At 37.6% G+C, this 20,727-nt stretch overlaps 1 protein-coding gene across 16 annotated transcripts in view; it reads left to right on the plus strand.

Moving 5' to 3' along the window:
- The window catches only part of LOC105463752 (macrophage scavenger receptor 1), a 764,939-nt gene that overhangs the window by 292,675 nt on the left and 451,537 nt on the right, over positions 1-20,727 (plus strand). The window lies entirely within an intron of this gene.

Below are 20,727 nucleotides of genomic sequence, written 5' to 3' on the forward strand. Positions count from 1 at the left end.
GCCAACGTCACAGAACTAACACAGGCCAAACTCATAAACTTTCAAATGAAATTGGCCTCTGCCAAACAATATTGACCAATTATCATCACAGCTGTATTTGCAAAACCATGGTAAAGGAAGTAGTGTGCTATTTTGTTGGGACTCTATTTGATAACTAATTAAAATGGTCTAAAAAATTAGAGCAAACTTTATCTTAAAATCTTAGATATCTGTTTTTATTTAAATCACTTATTTTCCAATTCTTTGGATAGTCATTCAAATTATGGGAAATAAAAATTTCAATTTGCTTTAATTAACATATTTTTCATTTCTACATGAAATGGCACTATTACTTGTATGAGACAAATATAGCTGGAAGATTGACAGATGTTATTATGAACATAAATGGCCATAATAGTCGGCATGAGTTTTGAATGCTGTAATTACCCAATGGGATGGACTAATGCTAAGTTTGACTACACAAAATTTTCCCTGAAGGGTTGCATGGAAAATTTCATACATGAAGTCAACTCGTTGATTTTACAATAATGTAATTCTGGAGTAAATACTAATTGTGTGTGTGTGTGTGTGTTTTGTATAGTGTGCTCTTGATTGTTCAATATATCATGACACTCTACAAGGCAGGATTCAGGAGGGGGTGCTAACTTGCTCCAAAGCTCTCACTTTTTAATTTACTTTAGTGACTCATTTTGAGATTCAATGTCACATGAGTCAGACCACAGCTTGTGTCATTCTTATTCTGATAAGAAACCATTTGGCATTTTGAAAAATGACCTCCATGTAATCACAATCAGAATACATAAGGATGTTTTAATGGGGAAAAATCCTTTTCTATTCAATCAGTGTGTGTGTTTCTTCTCATAAGCCACTACATAAACTGCAAATTTCAGCAGATAAAGTTTAACTCAGTTTGTTCAGTGCATTTGTCTTTAGATATTGCTTGGAATAGTATGAACAGGGCAATCAGCCACTTCAAACTATTGCCTACTATCTAACGTAATATGAATAAAGTAGATACCACATTATACATATGAAAAATGATTTCAAGGGTAAATTCAATTTTATTTTCCTGAGAAACTAGCACTTTAATAAGTATAATATTGAAGATAAAATACAGTATTGAAATATAAATTAAGGTAAGAAAAATGATTGAAAGCAAAATAAAATCTAGGTAGGAAAGTGGGTGAACCTTTTTACGTTTTTTAGGGTAAAAGCATATAATGGCATCTGTATATGTATGACCTTGTCTCTCCAACATATATAGTCATTACTTTACAAAATTAATATTATAAACTTATGTTTTTCATTTATTGCTAATTATAAGATTAATATGTTTTATTGTTATTCATCAAAAACAAATTAAGATTAAATATATCATAAAAGATTTTGCAATGTAATCCATTATGTGCATAGTGCTGACCACCCAGCAATGTTTAACAAGTGCATATCAACAATCACTAAATGCCTTAGTTCCTGATATACTTTCTAAGTGAGCAGGTGTTTTCGAAAGTGATCTAAAAAGGGCAATTTTTGCTTCAAATGATGTATGGAATTATAGGGAGAAGGATCAAGTAAACTAGGGTTGAGAAAGTGAGAACTCAGGCTGCAAGATGATTTACTGGAAGGCAGAAGGAGTAATTATTGAATAACTCAGTAAGTAAATAAGAAAGGTCCTTAATAAGCACGAGATAAACAATGGAGAGAATCTAAATTAAATATAACCAATCAGCACACAAACACACACACACACACACACACTCAATGTATTCATTCAACAATTTTAATAAAATATTTATCATGCTCTAGGCACACTTGTGGGCGATGGGGATACAGCAATCAGTGAAAAAGGCAAAAAATATCTGTTCTTAACGGCCATCATGGAACTTGTATTCCAGTGAGACACAGGATTAACAGGAAAAATGAACAAATTATAATGTACATTAGTAAGAAATTAATGCTATGGCAGAAATAAAACAGGAGTGAGGGTAAAGGAATGTTGAGAAGTGGGTTAAACTTTAGATAGCTGTTAGTTTGTTATTGCTGCTGTAACAAATTGCCACACATTTAAGAGCTTAAAACAACACAAAGTTACCACCTTTTGGTTGTGTAAAGTCATATAGACCCAGGGTGTAATGGGTCTCAGTGGGCTAAAATCAGGATGTTGGCAGGGCTGCATTCCCATCAGGTTGCTCTAGGGGAAAGTTCATTTTCTGGCCTTTTCTTGCTTCTGTGGAGCATCCACATTCATTGTTGGTGCATGACTTTCTTCCTGCATCTTCAACACTGGCAAAGCTGCCTGTCTCTGTGTGTTTCTTCCTCAGTCACGTTTCCCTCCTGGCTGTCCTCTTCTGCGTTGCTCTTCTACTTTGAAGTACTCTTGGAATTCTGTGGAGCCCACGTGGATAATCCAGGATGATGTCCTCATTGTAAAGTTGACTAGCAAATTTCATGCTATTTACAACTTTAATTCCCCTTTGCCATGTTAACTAACATATTCACAGGTTTGGGGTATTAGGACGTGGCCATCTTTTATTCTGCCTATAATGAATATACAAGAAAAGGAGACAAGGATAGCCAATAAAAGCCTCACTCATATTTGAGTAAAGATGGAATGAACATGTAACTCCTGCTGCAAGGGCTCTGAAGCAGCGGTTTGCGTAGGCCTTCTAGAAATAGTGTGGCTGAAATAAAGAGCTCAGGATAAGAACATGAGCAATAGGAGAGGAGTTCAAAGAATTAATGGCAAAATTTGGAGGTAAAATAGTGTTTCGTAGCAAAAAAAACCAAACCAAAACAAAACAAAAAACTGACTTCTATACTGAGTGAGATAAAAATCCCTATAGGATTTTAACCAAAAAGGTAACATTATGCCAAAGATTTAGAAAAGATAATCCTGGCAGCTTGTTGATGGTCAAAGGCAGCATCTAGAGAAGACCAACAAAAACAACAAGAATCTGTATAGAAGGTGAGGGGGACAGGGCCCAGCAGTAGTAGCAGTAAGAAGTGAGAAGCAGTTGGATTCTGGGTATATGTCAAAAGTAGAGCTGGCAAGATTTGCTGGAGGTTTACAGGTGTATTGTAAATAAAAGTGGTTAAGGGAATCTCCAAGGTAGTTGAGTTTCACATTTGGAAAAACTCATCTGCCTTTTATTGAGATGGGTAAGATTATGAGAAGAACATTATGATTTTATTTGATTTGTTTTTTAGAAACAGAGTCACTCTGTTTGTAAAGTCTCACTGCAGCCTCAAACTCCTGGGCTCAAGCAATCCTCCTGCCTCTTCTTCCCGAGTAGCTGAGACTACAGGCATGTGTCACCATGCCCGGCAACAGTGGGTTTTTTATGGAAGATAATATTAGGAGTTAATCTTGAACACATAATGCTTAAGATGGCTGTTAGACATCCAAATTAAGATAGCAAATAGAGGGTTGAATAGATGAGCCTAGAGTTCAGAGAATATATAAATTGTAATAAGTGAAAGATTATGTATGTTTTTCAAAGCCATGAAATTGATTGAGGTAGTCAACCAAGAGTTTACATAAGAAATAAAAGAGACTAAAGACTAAACACTGGGACACACCCAATGGAAGTGAGGGGAAGGAAGAGGAACCATGAAGGAAAATTGAGAGACAAGAAAGAGAAGTTGGGACAAGACCACGATGTATAGAGTCCTGAGAGCCTAGAAGAGAAAATGGTTCCAAGAATCATAACTACTCTGTCATGCTGTTGTGTCAAGTGAGCAGATGGCGAAGAATTGCCACTGGATTTGGTGATGTTAAGGGGTTTGGTTGATGGGCACAGCTGCAGTGGGAGGCAAAACTGAGATTGGGGTGAATAGAAGACTTGGGAAAGAGAATCAGAGACAACAAATAAAACTTTGTATACATTTTTCTTTGTGCACATGAAATGCTTTGTACACATTTTGCTGTAAAACTTTACATAGTAACTGAAGGAGGAATGGGGTAAATGTAGCATTCTAAGATAAGAGAAGTAATATTTATTGTGGAGAGTGGGTTACTAGAGATGAAAACTTCAGACATGAAAAAAGGGAGAATTGCTAGAAGAATATTCCTGAGTGTAGGCGGGAGAGAAATGAATTCTAGTGCAGACATCTTGACCTTGGCTAGTAGAACATGAAATTTATTCATAGGTACAAAAAAGAAGGCAAAATATGTGTGTACAGATGCTGAAACTATAAGTGATGGTGATCTTATGGAGGATTTTTGGGATGGCCTCTGTATTTTCAGTGAAACAAAACACAACAGCAGCTCATATAGAGAATGAGTTTTTGGTGGTGTACATTTGAAGATAAAAGGCAGTGAGAGAATAGATGACTTAAGAAATATAGAAAAACTTTGTGTCACCATTATGGGTTTAACTGAAGTTAGTGTCAGGGAATTTAGGAGAAACTAGTTATCAAGGTTCTGTGGTTTTTTTCCAATCCCCATTCAGCTCTCTCAGTACAGAGATACAATATTGGGGGGGACCAAATTTAACTAGGGTTGTGGTTTAAGCAACTAACTTTGACAAAGTGACAGGGACAAGGGATTAGGAGTACAGGCAGATCTGGTTTCATTGTGCTTCACTTTATAGTGCTTCACAGATCTTGCAGTTTTTTGTTTACTTGTTTGTTTCTGTTTGTTTTTTGAGACAAACCCTTGCTCTGTCACCCAGGCTGTTGTGCAGTGACACAATCTTGGCTCACTGCATCCTCCGCCTCCTGGGTTCAAGTGATTCTCATGCCTCAGCCTCCCAAGTAGCTGGAATTACAGGCATGCAACACCATGCCCAGCTAATTTTTGTATTTTTAGTAGACGTGTGGTTTTGCCATGCTGGCCAGGCTGATCTCAAATTCCTGACCTCAAGTGATCTGCCTGCCTCAGCCTGCCAAAGAGCTGGGATTACAGGTGTGAGCCACCGCGCCCGGCCTGCGTTTTTTACACATCGAAGGTTTATGGCAACCCTGTGTTGAGCCATTCTATCAGCACCATTTTCTTTTTAACCAGCATGTAGTCACTTTGTGTCTCTGTGTCACATTTTGGTAATTCTCATAATATTTCAAACTTTTTCATTATTATTATATCTGTATGTTGGCCTGTGATCAGCAGTTTTAATGCTACTGTTGTAATTGTTTTGGAGAACCATGAACTTTACCAATATAAGACAGCAGACTTAATAAATGTGTGAGTTCTGACTGCTCCACCAACTGGCCATTTCCTCAGCTGTCTCCCTCACCTTAGGCCTCCCTATTCCCTGACACACACCTAACATAAAATTAGGCCAATTAATAACCATACAATATAGCCTCTCAGGGTTCAAGTGAAAGAAAATGTCACACATACCTCACTTTAAATCAAAAGCTAGAAATGATTAAGCTTAGTGAGAAAGGCATGTTGGAGGCTAAGCTAGGCCAAAAGCTACACCTCTTGTATGAGTTGGTTAGCCAAGCTGTGAATGTAAAGAAAAAGTTCTTGAAGAAAATTAGAAGTGCTACGCCAGTGAACAAAGGAGTGATAAGAAAGCAAAATAGCCTTACTGCTGATATTGAGAAAGTTTGAGTGGTCTGAATGGATCGAAACAGTCACTATATTTTCTTAAGCCCAAGCCTAATCCAGAGCAAAGCCCTAACTCTTAAATTCTATGACGGTTGAGAGAGGTGAGGAAGCTGCAGAAACATAGTTGGAAGCTAGCAGAGGTTAGTTCATAAGGTTTAAGGAAAGACATCTCTATAACATAAAGGTGCACAGTGAAGAGCAAGTGCTAATGAAGAAGCTACAGCAAGTTATCCAGAAGATCTAGCTAAGATCATTGATGAGAATGGCTACAGTCACCAACAGAATTTCCATGTAGACAAAAGAGCCTTCCATTGGAAGAAGATACAATATACGACTTTCATTGCTACAGAGGAGAAGGCTATGCTTCTCCAAACTTCTCAAACTTTGGAAGCCTCTGTCTTCCCAACTTCAAAGGACAGGCTGACTCTCTTGTTAGGGGCTAATGCAGCTGGTGATTTTAAGATGAAGCCAATGCTCATTGACCATTCTGAAAATCCTATCACCCTTAGGAATTAAACTAAATCTATTCTGCCTGTGCTCTATAAATGGAGCAACAAAGCCTACATGTCAGCACATCTGTTTACAGCACGGTTTACGGACTATTTTAAGATCACTATGGAAAAAATAGTTCCTTTCAAAATATGACTTCCCATGAACAATGCACCTGAGCTCAGATGGAGCTGTACAAGGAAACAGGCACTGTTTCACAAGTTATAACACAGTGTCCATTACGTAGCTCATGGATGAAAGAGGAATTTCGACTTCCAAGTCTTTTTATTTTTGAAATATACTTTGCAAGGATATAGCTGCCGTATATATAGTGATTCTGATGGATTTCAGAAGAGTAAACTGAAAGCCTTATGAAAAGAATTTACCATTCTAGAAACCATTAAGAACATTTGTGATTCAAGGGAAGAGATTAAAATATCAACATTAACAGGAGTTTGGAAGAAGTTGGTCCCAACCCTCAGTGGATGACTTTGTGAGGTTCAAGACTTCAGTGGAGGAAGTAACTGCAGATATGATGGAAATAGCAAGAGAACTAGAATTAGAAGTGCAGCCTGAAGATGTGACTGAATGGCTGTAACCTCATGACAAAGCTTGAACGAATGAGGAGTTGCTTTCTATAGATGAGTGGTTTCTTGAGAGGGAATCTACTCAAGTTGAAGATGCTATGGACATTGTTGAGATGACAACAAACAAATATTCCATAAATGTAGTTGATAAAGCAGTGGCAGGGGTTGAGAGGATTGACTTCAATTTTGACAGAAGTACTGTGGTTAAATGCGGTCGAACAGTATTAATTGCTACAGAGAATTTTTTTTTTTTTTTTTTTTTTTTTAGACAGAGTCTTGCTCTGTTGCCCAGGCTGTAATGCAGTGGCCCGATCTTGCTGATCTTGGCTTATGGAAACCTCCACCTCCCGGGCTCAAGTGATTCTTCAGCCTCAGCCTCCCGAGTAGCTGGAACTACAGGTGCATACCATCACACCTGGCTGATTTTTACATTTTTAGTAGAGATGGGGTTTCAGCATATTGGCCAGGGTGGTCTCAAACTCCTGACCTCGTGATCCACCTGCCTCGGCTTCCACTGCACCTGGTCTGAGAAATTTTTCTTCAAAGAAAGAGTCAATCGATGTGGCAAACTTCATTGTTGTCTTATTTTTAAAGATTTACACAACCAGCCCAATCTTCAGCAAACACCATCCTGATCAGTCAGTAACCATGAACACTGAGGCAAGACCATCCACCAGCAAAAAATTATTACTCAATGAAGTCTTATGTGATTCTTAGTATTTTTTAGTAACAAAGTATTTTAAAATTAAGGTACCTTATTTTTTTGGAAATAATGCTATTGCACACTTAGATTACAGTATATTGTACACATAGTGGTTTTAAGCACTGGAAAACCAAAAAATGTGTGTGACTCACTTTATTGTGATCTTTGCTGAATGGTGGTGGTCTGGAACTATACACACAATATTTCCAAGATATACCTGTATATCCTTTTCTATTATATTCAACCTGTGTAAGAAGAGAAATCAGGGTATTATGAAGATGAGGGACTGTAAAATAATGTGAGCATCAATGGAATAGTGTTCTGAAAAGTTGGTAAGTAACCACTAATGGGAAGGAGCTAAAACGATGCCACTGACATCAAAGAGGAATATTTGAAATATTGCTCACAGAAAGTGTGCAGCTACTGGCAATGTCAGGTCCTGGGTGTGATCATGGAAGTGGTGGATGAGGCGGGGTCCCAGGCAATTTGTTGGATGAGAGATGACTTATTACTTAGACATGCTAGGCTGTGGCTGTAAACACAACCAAAAAAATACATCATGTCTCTGTTTTCAAACTGCATTTCTAGATGGTGGGCAATTTTCTTCCAATAAATGATTCAGGAACCCAGACTCCACCTACCTTTTAGATTTTTTTCAAAGCCTTATTTTTCTTACATCCTATAGACAGGAGAGTGAAGAGGGCATAGAGGAGGCCAACTGACTTTTAAAAGCCTTGATCCTGAAGTGGCACAGATCAGCTTTAATCATATTTTATTAGTGAGAACTAGTAACATGACTATACCTTAATAAAAAATTGGAGAAACATTCTGTGACATGGAATCTTCACTTTCAGCTTCAAATTTTATTCATGGAAGGACAGAATGGGTTTTAGTTGTCATTTCTTTGTCTTTGCCATGGGAGGACCTGGGAAGAAGGGATTAGGGGATTAAAAGGATCGTGTACAGGAGTATAGAAATCAGTAAAACATGTGACAGAGGTAGTGTTGAGGAAAGAGACTTTTGTCAGGAGCCAAAGGGAATGAAATGAGTGTTCTAAGCATTGATGGATGAGTGTTGTAAGGAGGAATAGTGTGTAGTAGGGTCTGATGACACGACAAACAAAAGTGGGTGTTGTTGGGATTTGAGAGCAAGAATCATCTGGAAGTGAATATGAGAAACAATGAGGATGTGAACCGTATCTTTTAACCTTGGTGTTGTGAGGGACTTGGGAGAGAAAACAGCTATTATCTGTGCCTGCAGCAGGAGCAATGTTTTAGGGAAGATTTGGACTTTTTTGGACAAGAAAGCAAAGGAAGCTTTCACAAAAGAACTTGAGGCCACAACAGGTTTTGCTATTGATGGAATTGAAATTCCAGAGTGCAGAGTGGAAGAGTTTAGGAGATGACGAGTGCCAGAAGGTGGAAGGAAAGTCAGCCTGCCCAGTTATATGAGGATTAGAGCCCTAGGAGATGAGGGACAAATGTTGACTCCCAAGGTTCTTGTGGTGACTGACATGAACAGAAATGAATCTTAATGATACCAAGACACAGTGGGAAAGGGACTGTGGGCATCAGGAGAGGAGGGGCTTCCCCTGGATTCCTGCTGTCAGGGCACGGAGTCCTTCAGAGGGGCGGCCATATTGCCCTGTGTAGGCACTCTCTTGACCACTACCACAGGGTCCTGTAGGGTGTGGCCTTTCTCATAGTGTATGGGATTTTCCTTGAATTCTGCAGAAAAAATCCTCTTGGCTTCCATGGGGTGTACTCACTCTGACCTCATAAACTCCCTTTTTCACTTCAAAGCTTCTCCTTTCATTCTGACTTAACTTTATTCTAATTAAGGTTTCATGCTCATTGCATTACAAAACAGCTCAAGGAAAGCATGTAGTGACCTCCATGTTGTTAAACCCAACAACCAGGCTCAGTCCTCATCTTAATTGACCAGTCTGCAACATTTCACAAGTTAATTCTTCCTTTTCTTCTTGAAGCACTTTCTTCTCTTGGCTTAAAAAACCTCAGATATAAATCCAGCCCCTCATCCCCACCTTTGTCTCTGACTTTTCTAGGTCTCCTTTCCTGCATGCTATTCATGTCTCTGAGCTTCAAATCTTGGAGGGTCCCAGAACTGAGCCCTTGGACCTCTTTACCTCTCTATTGAAATTCATCATCTAAGTCATTTCATGCAGGATTTGTGATTTACATGTTAGTTAAAATAACTAGTCAAAACATTTTCCCCAAAATCGAGAAGCCCTTTAGCTAATGACCTCGTGAATATCTCAAAAATTTGACTGTATCGTAGGCAACTCAAAAAGGACCTGCTTGCTTTTCAGCGATTCTTACCTGTTACCTTGACCAAAAGCTTTGGAGTCACCTTCAGATTATTTCACTCAAACCTCACACTAACAAAGCATATTCAGGATTTAACCTATTTTATGATCTCACTTTTACCAGTCCCAGCCAGGCCACTATAATCTGGTGCTTGAATTATTGCTTTGGTTTCCTATCTGGTCATCACTACTGTTTTAAAAACATATCAGATTATTTTGCTCCTCTGGAAAAAAACGTAAGAAAATCCTTACAATGGACACAAAGTCCTCTAAATTCACAACTTTGCACTCTTCTTTTTCTGCCTACCCTTTCTTCTTCTCCTTCTTCTTTTTCTCCTTTTCCTCTTCCTCCTTCTCTTCCTCATTTTCTTCTTCTTCTTCTTCTTCTTCTTCTTCTTCTTCTTCTTCTTCTTCTTCTTCTTCTTCTTCTTCTTCCTCTTCTTCTTCCTCTTCTTCTTCCTCTACTTCCCCTTCTCCTCCTTCTCTCCTCCTCCTCCTCCTTCTTCTTCCTCCTTCCTCCTCTTCCTCATCTTCTCCTTCTTCTTATTCCTCTCCCTCTTCCTCATCTTCTTCCCCACCCTCCTCCTCCTCTTCCTCTTTCTCTTCCTCTCTTTCTCCTTATTCTCCTTCTTCTTTGTTGAGACATGGTCTCACTCTGTCGCCCAGGCTGGAGTGCAGTAGTGTGATCACAGTTCACTGCAACCTCAAACTCCCTGGGCTCAGGTGATCCTCCCACCTCAGCCTTTGGAGTAGCTGAAACTTTAGAGATGTGCCACCATGCCTGGCTATTTTTTTTTTTTTATTTTTTTTGTTGAGAGATGGGCTGGTTTAGAACTCCTGGGCTCAAGCCATGTGGCTGCCTTGGCCTCTCAAAGTGCTAGGATTACAGGCATGAACCACTGCACCCAGCCTCAACACTCTTCTTTTTGATCACTCTGTACCTAGTCATACCAGCTTTTTGTTTCTCTTATGCACCAATTCAGGGCCATTGTGCCTGCTGTCCCCTCCTCATGTGTTTTTCTCACATGCATATGATATATACCCCAGCTTTTGAGACTCTGCTCAAATATTATTTTATTTAAAAAGTCTTCCCTACCAATCTTATAAAATGAAATCTTAATTGAATGGACCTTGTTATTTCCCATATTGCTTTATTCCTCTTCATAACACTCATCATTCTATTACCCATTTGTATGTGTGTTTGTTTTTTCTAACTCTTCCCACCAGAATATTGTCTTCATGAGTATGGGAACTTTGTATTTTTCACTACTATTACACCAGCTTCTATAATGGTGCCTTGCACATAGATGACACTCCATAAACTTTCTTTTAATACATAGATGAAATAATCCAGTTGAAGTACTTGAAGCATAATATGGGTAGAAGATAGAACACAGAGTTGGTAGACTACACCAGCTGGAAGATTAGGGCCATGATTCCAAGACTTGCAATGAAAACATAAGCTAACTTAAATTCCTGTACCCTACTGATATATGTAGTCAGATTTACCCAAAAGGTCTGCAGATATTAGCAGGCCTGCAATTTTTAAGTAAATGTAGTTGGATAAGCTAACATTTTTTTAAGTTGAGTTATTATTCTTACACCATGTCCCTCTGAAGACCATTTGTAAGGTTTTCATGTGCTGTCTCCTTACAAACTGATGATGTGAAGACAATGTATTTAGCATCTGATGATTTTTCTCAGTTTGAAGAGAGAGATGTTGCAAAATAATATTAGTGAATGGCATCTCAAGTTTGCTAGATAAAAATAGTAAAGTTGCTGCAAATCTTGAGCGTATCTTTGAGGTTTTCTGATCGTTAATTCAGAGTTGAAACCAGGGAGACTGGTTGGTTGATTTCCCTCTAGCATGTTTCATGGATTAAGGCATGGAGGAGGGAGCTATTTGGCTTTATCTAGAGCTAGAGTCTTACCAGGTAAGTACCAAGGACAGAGGGATAGGCAAGGAAGCTAAGGTCCTTTGCAAGCAAGTGGTTGTAGAAATGGACCAGGGCAATTAAGATGAAATGGATAAAAGCGAAAAATGAGGAAGCTAATATATGGTGAGAACTCAAATTTGTATTTACCTCCCAGACCCATCTTTTTTCTGCCATTAACCATGGCCTCAAAGAAAGTGTCTCCTGACAATCATTGTGTTTTAACCCTTCACAAATTATTAAAAATGTATTTTTATAAATGTGAAACATTCAAAGCGTAACTTATTAATTTCATAATATATTTTATGTTCATTTCTAACCTCTCAATACCCAAAATAAGTAAGATATGCCCCAACCATCGACGATTCCATAGCCTAATGGGGAAGACAGACATGTAAAGGAATTACCAAAACATATTAAGCACCTTTGATAGAATGCAGAGAAAGAAGAATGATCATAATACCCGCTCTGGTCAATAGCCAGCATTATAAATGCATAGTACTGTTAAATGAATGCATGATTTCAATAAGGGTATGCATGGAAAAAGTTTGCAAATATTTATTATTCATTTATTTGATTCCAGAAAGATTAGGACTGGCTTAAAAGCACTGACATTTAAAACCAAAAAGCGCTGTTATCAACCTAAATGTCACTTGGCCTGGCCCCCATGATTTTTTGTAGATGTAAAAATTTCTGACTTGCAGAACACATGAAAACTTTTAAGGAGAGTGCAAATATTTACCAGTTTTTCTTCCTTTGTGCCTCTACTCAAATCTAAAGAAAATAATGCAGAGAATAATACAGAGGTGATCGTTCAAAGTTTCCTGCTGATTTCAGTCATCATATCTCATTAAATACTAGAATATGTTCTGTGTCCACATGGCATTATTACAGACATCCCTGCTACAGGGGTTAAATGAAATAACATATTAAATAGTCTTAGCCCAGTTCTGGAAAAAGAAAAGCAGTCAATACTTGTTAGCTCTACAGTGACATATTGCTGACATCTTATAATTACTGTTTTCCAGGTTTTGTTTTAGTTTCTTTTTTTCTCTACCTATTTACTCCAGACTCTCCTTAGGTAATTTTATCCACTGATATCAATTTTATTATCATCAATATGCTAACAATTCCCGAGCCTGTATCGAGACTAAGAACAAAGTGAAATCTCAAGAAAAGTCTAGGCTTGATATATTTATTTGAGAATTATTGGCATATTGATAATGTATAGAAAGTGATTAAAGAATGGTGAAGTTGAAATGTCATTGAAACATGTAAATGGAAATAACTGGTAAGCATATCGTTAATCAAACTAAAAAAAATTCTCTGCGACCTTCTGAAGTTCCAGTTCTTTCTGTCTGAGCAAATGACTTCACTATCTACTTAGCCACTGATTCTGGAAACTAGAGGTTGTATTCTAGTTTTTATATTTCTGTTACCTAGTATAGGACCTGAGCCGATTCATCATGAAGATATATATGTAAAATAGAATTCATCTAATTCTTTTTTTCCTCACTATTACTACTTTGATCTAATTCATATTGCCTCTTCGTTCTCTTATAGTAATAGCCCTCGAATCAGCCTCACAGTAGCCACTCTCAAATAAACTGTATCCTTGGAAAGATTAGGCACCACATGTATGCTATGTTTGCCAAATTATCAACATGTCTTTTGGGGATAAACCTGAGAACTGAAGATGTCAAGAAAATGTCAGTAGAAATGTAGGAAGATTGCTTATTGGATATATGTGTCAGAAATCATGCTCATTGTTAAGGTTTAAATTTGATTTGTAGTTTTTAGAATTCAAACCTTCATTGAATTTTCAAAGTATCAGGGGCTTAGCTTTGCTGCATTGAGCTCTCTGTCTGGCTGGTCCTTGGACTCCATTCAATATCTTCCATCTGTTACATATAATTTGTTCAAATAATTGTTGCAGGAATATCAGAAATCTAAATCATGGGAGTAATTTTATAGGGTCCTATATGATAATAAAAATAGTAACTATCATTACAGAAAAACTCTAGAATATGCAAGAAATTTTACATGCAGAAATTCTAAGTATCACTACAACCCTGCAAGTTAGGTGTTTTGGGTGGTATATTTTGAGGCATTAACATGTTTTAAAATCTGTGTATTCTCCCTCACCACTCCCACTTCCCTATCCTCCCATTTCATATGAGCAAATGGTCAGACCTGTGCTTGTTTTGAGTGAGTTTTGAAACAAGGTAGAATGCAGAAGGCTCTTGCAAGTCTTTCTAAACTCTAGAGACATGAGAATATTGAGATATAGATAAAATATCTTAACCATAAACACAAAGGCAGAAGAATTTCACCAAAACTAGAAAGTTTTCCCAGCTTGGCATGAATGGAGATGGTGACAATGGAGATGGGGGTTTCAAAGCACAAGTGACATATCCTCAGCTTGCAGCAGAGAAGCCAAAGGCCAGCAATATTCCAGAGGGGAAATGGTTACAAGTCATTTAAGGCTGGGTGTGGTGGCTTATGCCTGTAATCCCAGCACTTTGGGAGGCACAGGCAGGCAGATCACCTGAGGTAAGGAGTTCGAGACCACCCTGGCTAACATGGTAAAACCCCATCTCTACTAAAAACACAAAAATTAGCCAGGACTGGTGGTGAGTGCCTGTAATTCCAGCGACTTGGGAGGCTGAGGCAGGAGAATCACTTGAACCCAGGAGGCAGAGTTTGCAGTGAGCCAAGGTCACGCCACTGTACTCCAGTCTGGGTGACAAGAGTGAACCTCCATCTAAAAAAATAAATAAAATTAGCTGGGTGTGGTGGTGCGTACCTGTGATTCCAACCACTTGGACCACTTGAGAGGCTGAGGCAGGAGAATCCCTTGAACCTGGAAGGCAGAGGTTGTATTGAGCCGAGATCACACCAATGCACTCCAGCCTGGGCAACAGCGAGACTCCATCTCAAGAAAAAAAAAAAAAAAAAAAAAAAAAAAAGTGATTTAAGCAAGCTGAACAACTGGTGACCTCAAGGAAGATCTCAGAACCCCATGCAGAACTTGGACTCATTCAAGCTCAACCCGGTTCTTAGGGTCATGCTGATGAGGAGAAGGACAGTGCCTGTCAGGAAAAATGACTCTTGTACCATAGGGTATCTGCCTCTGAACTGTACAGGATTCTAAAATAGAAGACCTCTCCCCAACCCCACCTAAAGTCTCTAAAAAAATAAGACTGGGCCTGCCCAGAATGATAACTCTTTTTTGACTTTCTGTTTCTTGTAATGACTAAGGAAATTTGCTGAAAATACCAGAGATATTTAGAGGATATATTTAATTGAATTGAATTAAACAATGAGGTAATTTAGAGATCTAATTACTTCATTCTCATATAACAATGCCCTGTGGCTATAAATGTATCTGTTTTTCAGGCATTATGTATTTTCCGGATCCTCACCTGAATCAAACTCTTATCTAATTGAAAGTACACTGGAATTGGATATAGTAAAGAAATGTAATTTTTCATAATTGCTTTCTGTCATGAATTTAGCAAGTAAAGTTTGTTTTGCATTTTAAGGACTAAAATTGCAGCAGCTGACACTCATTACAGTACATTCTAAAGCCTAATTTATGGTGTGCCTATAAATTTCCATGCTAATGTATTTCTATTGTTATATTTTTGCTTACGAAGATTTTAGTGTCACTTTATTTAATTGAAGTCAGATGATGTTATTTACCTTTTAGTGATGCAGAAAAAATTGCATTTGTAAGCTACTATTATTCAAATTGAATTTTCTTGTAGAATGCTGGATGTCTTGAGTACAGAAAATTTCAGATATAAATTTAAAACAAGTGCTAAACTGTGACATCTACTCTATCAAACCAATAATAGATATGATATGGTAGCTGAGATTGTAATTGATTATGTGCAAGGCATTTGTTGAATCATCAAATCGCACAAGATTTCAACAAATTATTCTACATGTAAAAAGTGCATTATCTGATTTCTGTAGACATTATCATCACTTTGTATAACGTATTTAGTTAAACTACTGAGTGAATACGAAGACGATAACATTCCATAATGTTCTGTAGCTTCAGCAGTATCATATGATTACTTTGGGGTTTTAAAATTACTAGAGTGTATATTTTAGAAAATAATTCAGAAACTCACCTATACATTTAGCATTCTGGAGGAGGTGCTTGTTTATGACTGACTCTTTCAGTTACTTATATATGAAAAACCGATGTAGAGTTATTTCCAATCGAACTGATGTCTGATGGCATTCTGAAACTTATGAGTGACTGAGGAATTTGGTAAACATTCATGTACACTTCTTTCTTTCTCAACTGGATGAACATCATTTTCTTTGTCTTTAGGCTCAAGTGGCTACCTTGGTTCTCTATTAGAAGGTTCATGCCAAACCCAATAAAAGTGAGGACATAAATGGAATACATTTTTTATGTCAAGTTCCATATTTCTTTATCTTGCTATAAAAAAATTAGACTTAAGTGAATACTGATTTAGGACCACACGTGGACCAAAAGAGCTTTATGAGAACTTGAGAATCCAGAGAAGAGGTTACAACACTCCGGGATGGCACAAAACCAAGAATAACCACATTAAAGTGATAAGAAGAGCAATTTCTTATCACCCACTTCCTCGAGCCAGCACACCTTAATATGGAGGGAGATTCCCTCAACCTGTGATTTCTCCCATCAGGGAAAGGGAATCGGTGGGTATCTAACATCTCCAGCCTTTCAGGGGCACTGCTCAAAATACCTGCTTTTATCTTATCACACTCAGAATGCTAAGGGAATCCAGCATAGTTTGAATGCTTGGTGGAAGCTAAGAACAAAGAAAAGGGGTAAGTGGTTCTCAGCAGCTGGTGCAGATGTTAACAGCCAGTGTGGCTCTCAGCAGCTGACATGCATCTCAATTGAGAGTGGATCTTATCTTATGGGGCAAATACACATAGCATATGCAGCTCTCAAGCTGATGGCACAGATCTTAGCAGATGGTATGGATCTCAGCAGCTGATGCACGTCTCAACAGATGGGGTAGATCAGGCAGCCAGTACAGCTCTCAGCAATGATGTGGCTTTCAGCAGATGGCTTGGATCTTAGCAGCCAGCACATTCAGCTCTCAGCTGAATATGTAGACCTCAGAAGCTGGCTTAGTTCAGTGGGATTGGGAGAAGGTACATAATTCTGAAACTTCTCGTTTAGGCAGGAGGGAAAGAAGTGTAACTTATACTCAATGTCCCAACATTTTATTGAGCTGCCCAAGGGAAAAGGAGCCTGTGGCTTTCGGCACCTGGCATGGATCTGAGGGATTAGGAGAAGATGCACAACCTTGAGATTTCTCCCCAGCAGGTAGGGAGAAGGGCAAAGTGTGCAAATACGTACAAAAGATTTTGGAAACTTCCAGAATCACTAGCAGGGTTAATTGAGGAGGTCTTTCCCTACCAAAGCAAGGCCTGTAAAGGCTGGACAAAGTGGTTATACTTCAAATGCACAAATAGTACTCAAATCTGAAGTAAAACGAAGAATCAGGGAAACATGACCCTCCCCCCCAAAACAAACAAACAAACAAACAAACAAACAAAAAAACCAGTAAATCTCTGGTAACTGACCTTAAGGAAATGGAGACCTATGAACTGACTGACAAAAAATTCTAAATAGTTTTCTTAAAAGAAACAGAAACTCTGGAGCTGAAGAGTACATATAATAACTGAGCTAAAAAATATATATAGATATTCAGCAGGAGACCTGATCAAGGAGAATAAATAATCTCCAAACTTGAAGACAAGTAATTTGGAATTATCAAGTTAAAGGAACAAAAAGAAAAAATGTGAAAGAGTGGAGAAAGGCCATGGGCCCTCTGGGACATCATTAGGAGAATAAATAAGCACATTATGAAAGTTGCAGAATAAGAAGAGGGAAAAGAGCAGAAAGCTCATTTAAAGAAATAATGGCTGAAAACATCTCAAATCTGGGGAGAGAAATGGACACCTAGATTAATTACGCTCAAAAGATCCCAAATCAGATAAATCTAAAGAAACTGACACCCAAAGAACACATATATCATAATCAAATAGCCAAAAGTCAAGGACACAGAGAATTTTGAAAGCAGCTAGAGAAAAGCCACTTGTCATTTATCAACAGGGTACCAAGAATATGCAATGGGGAAATGACAGTCTCTTGAACAAATGGTTTCGAGAAAACTAGGTATCTGCATAGAAAAGAATGAAATTGGGCTACTACCTTACACCATTTAGAAAAATCAAAGTGGGTTAAAGACTTAAACAGAAGATCTAAAATCATAAAACTGTTAGGAGGAAACATAAGGGAAAAGCTCCGGATACTGGTTTTGACAATGATTCCCTGGATATGATACAAAAAGCACAGGCAACAAAACAAAAACAGAGAAATGGGACTACCTGAAGTTGAAAAGCTTCTGCATAGCAAAACAAACAAATAGCAGAGTAAAAAGGAGCCTATGGAATGGGAGAAATATTTGCAAATCATTTATCTGATGATGGGTTAAGAGTCAAACTACGTAAGAAACTCCTACAATTTAATAGCAAAAAAAAAAAAAAAGGAAAGAATAACATGACTACAAATGGGCAAAAGAGTTAAATAGACATTTCTCCAAAGAGGGCATGCACGTGGGCATTAGGTATATGAAAAGGTGCTCAGTATCACTGATCATCAGGGAAATACAAGTCAAAACCACAATGTGATATCACCTCACATCTGTATGGGATAGCTGGTTTCAAACAAAAGATGACACGTGTTGATGAGGATGTGGCGAAATTTGAACACTTGTATGCTGTTGGTGGGGATTTAAAATTATGCAGCTACTATGGGAAACACTATGAAAGTCCTCCAAAAATTAAAGATAAAAATACTATATAGTCCAGTGGGAACAACTGGAGAGGGGAGGTGGGGGCAAAGGGTTGAAAAACCGTCTATTGGGTGCTATGCTCACTATCTGGGTGGTGGGAACATTCCTACCCCAAAACTCAGCATCACACAATATAACCACGCAACAAACCTGCACATTTTACCCCTTGAATCTAAAACAAATGTTGAAATTATCAAATAAAAAGAAATACCATATAATCTGGAAATCCCACTTCTGAGTATATATATTAAGAAAATTGAAATCAATGTTTTGAAGAGCTATCTGCACTCCTATATTCATTCATTGCTGCATTGCTCATAGTATCCAATGTATGAAAGCAGCCCATGTGTCTATCAAAAGATGACTAGATTAAAAGGCAGCATATAATACATACAATAGAATATAGTTTAGCCTTAAAAAGGAGATCTCTGCCATTTGTGACAATGTGGATGAACCCAAAGGACAGTCCATTATGTAAAATAAGCCAGTCTCAGAAAGACAAATATTGTATGATTCTATTCATATGAGTTATCTAAACTGGTCATTCTCATGAAAGAAGATTATAGAATGCTGATAGTCAAGGGCCTGGATGAGGAGCAAATGGGGAGTTGTTGATGTGTGTAAAGCTTCAGTTATGTAAGATAAATAACAGAATCTAGAGATCTGTTGTACAATGTGGCATCTATAGTGAACAACATGATATTGTGCAGTTAGAAATTCATTAAAAGAGTAGATGTCATGATAGGCATTCTTACTACACCAAAAAACAAACAAAAAAGGGGGGACACAAGAAAACTTTAGACGTGATGATATATTTATTACCTCGAATATCGTGAGTATATGCATATGTCCAAAGTCATCAAATTATATCCATTAAACATGTTCAATGTTTTGGTATATCAGTAAAACCCCAGTAAAGTTGTTAAAAACAAAAGTAAAAATAACATTCCTAGCAGAAATTTTTGTAATAGAAAATAAAACAAACTACATAATTGTAAGGTATAGAGGAGTAAACTGTGGCATTATCCAGCTGTAGAATATTGAGCAACAGTGGAAATGAATGAGCTAGAGTTACCATAATCAGCATGTTTGGGGGGAAAAAGTTGTAGACAAATACATACTATATAGTGTACATGTATATTGCATAAAATTTAAAGCATGGAAAACAAATCTCATTATTTGAGAACCAAACAGAGGTCTGTAGTTGCATTGGAAGAGGAAGCAACAGATTCAAAATAGTGGATCCCTTTGCAGGAAGAAGGTGATGATTTTTTTTTTAAGGTGATAGATAAAAGAAGTGATATATGCCATATTATATTTAAGCTTCTTGTCTGTCTTAAATATTTCATAATAAAAAATTAACACCTTGAAAATAATTAAAAATCACTGTGATGGAGTGATTATTATAAGCACAGATCTGGAGTCTCAGAGACCGGGGTTCAAATATAAGTTTCAGTATTTACTAATTATCTGTGTGACTTTGGCAGTTAAGATGCTTTGAGCTTTATTTATTTATTTATTTTTTAGTTTGTCAATTGAAGCTTTAAAAAAAGTTGTTTTGAGGCTCACTGAGATGTGCTAAGACACCTGGCATAGCTCTTCAGAGCTAGCAGAGCCTCAACAGTGAATACCTGTCTCCGTGTTTCACATTAATGTATGGGCTGTGAGGAAAAGGCTTTGGAGACTTTTTGAATAGGAGGGGAAAAAGTAAATCAAAGATGTGGTTGAAAAAGATTCAAGATAAGTTTTACTTCCTTGTGATTTTATCTGTAACGAACCCTTGTCTTAATGTGAAGAAGAGAAATGCTTTTGGAAAATAAATAAAGACCAATGCCAAAATTAAAGTGTGTAAACTTTCAGCTTGTAAAAAGAAAAAAAACCCAAAAAACAAAGTTTTTTACAAAGAATTAAGTCTCTGAATTATTTACTGAGGGCGGTTGTAAGGATTGTATAATGTATGTATACATACGTGTATGTATGCATAATGTACGCACATGTCTATGAGTATTTAATGAACAAACACTGTTCATTTGATTACTGATATGTTTAGAAATACGTTGATATTCCAAGTTATCACTTGGCATTTTTCTGTTTTGTAGAAATATACCCAGGTACATAAGGGATGTCAAAATATATAAATACGCCCAGGTAGATTAGGGAAGTCAAAATTATCTACCATGAGGCAATGCGTATAAAAGATCAATTCTTCCCCCTTGGACGTTTAGCAAAAGGCTGATTGAATATATTCAGACAAGC

This window comes from Macaca nemestrina, chromosome 8, assembly GCF_043159975.1.
Source record: "Macaca nemestrina isolate mMacNem1 chromosome 8, mMacNem.hap1, whole genome shotgun sequence".
NCBI classification, from domain to species: Eukaryota; Metazoa; Chordata; class Mammalia; order Primates; family Cercopithecidae; genus Macaca; species Macaca nemestrina.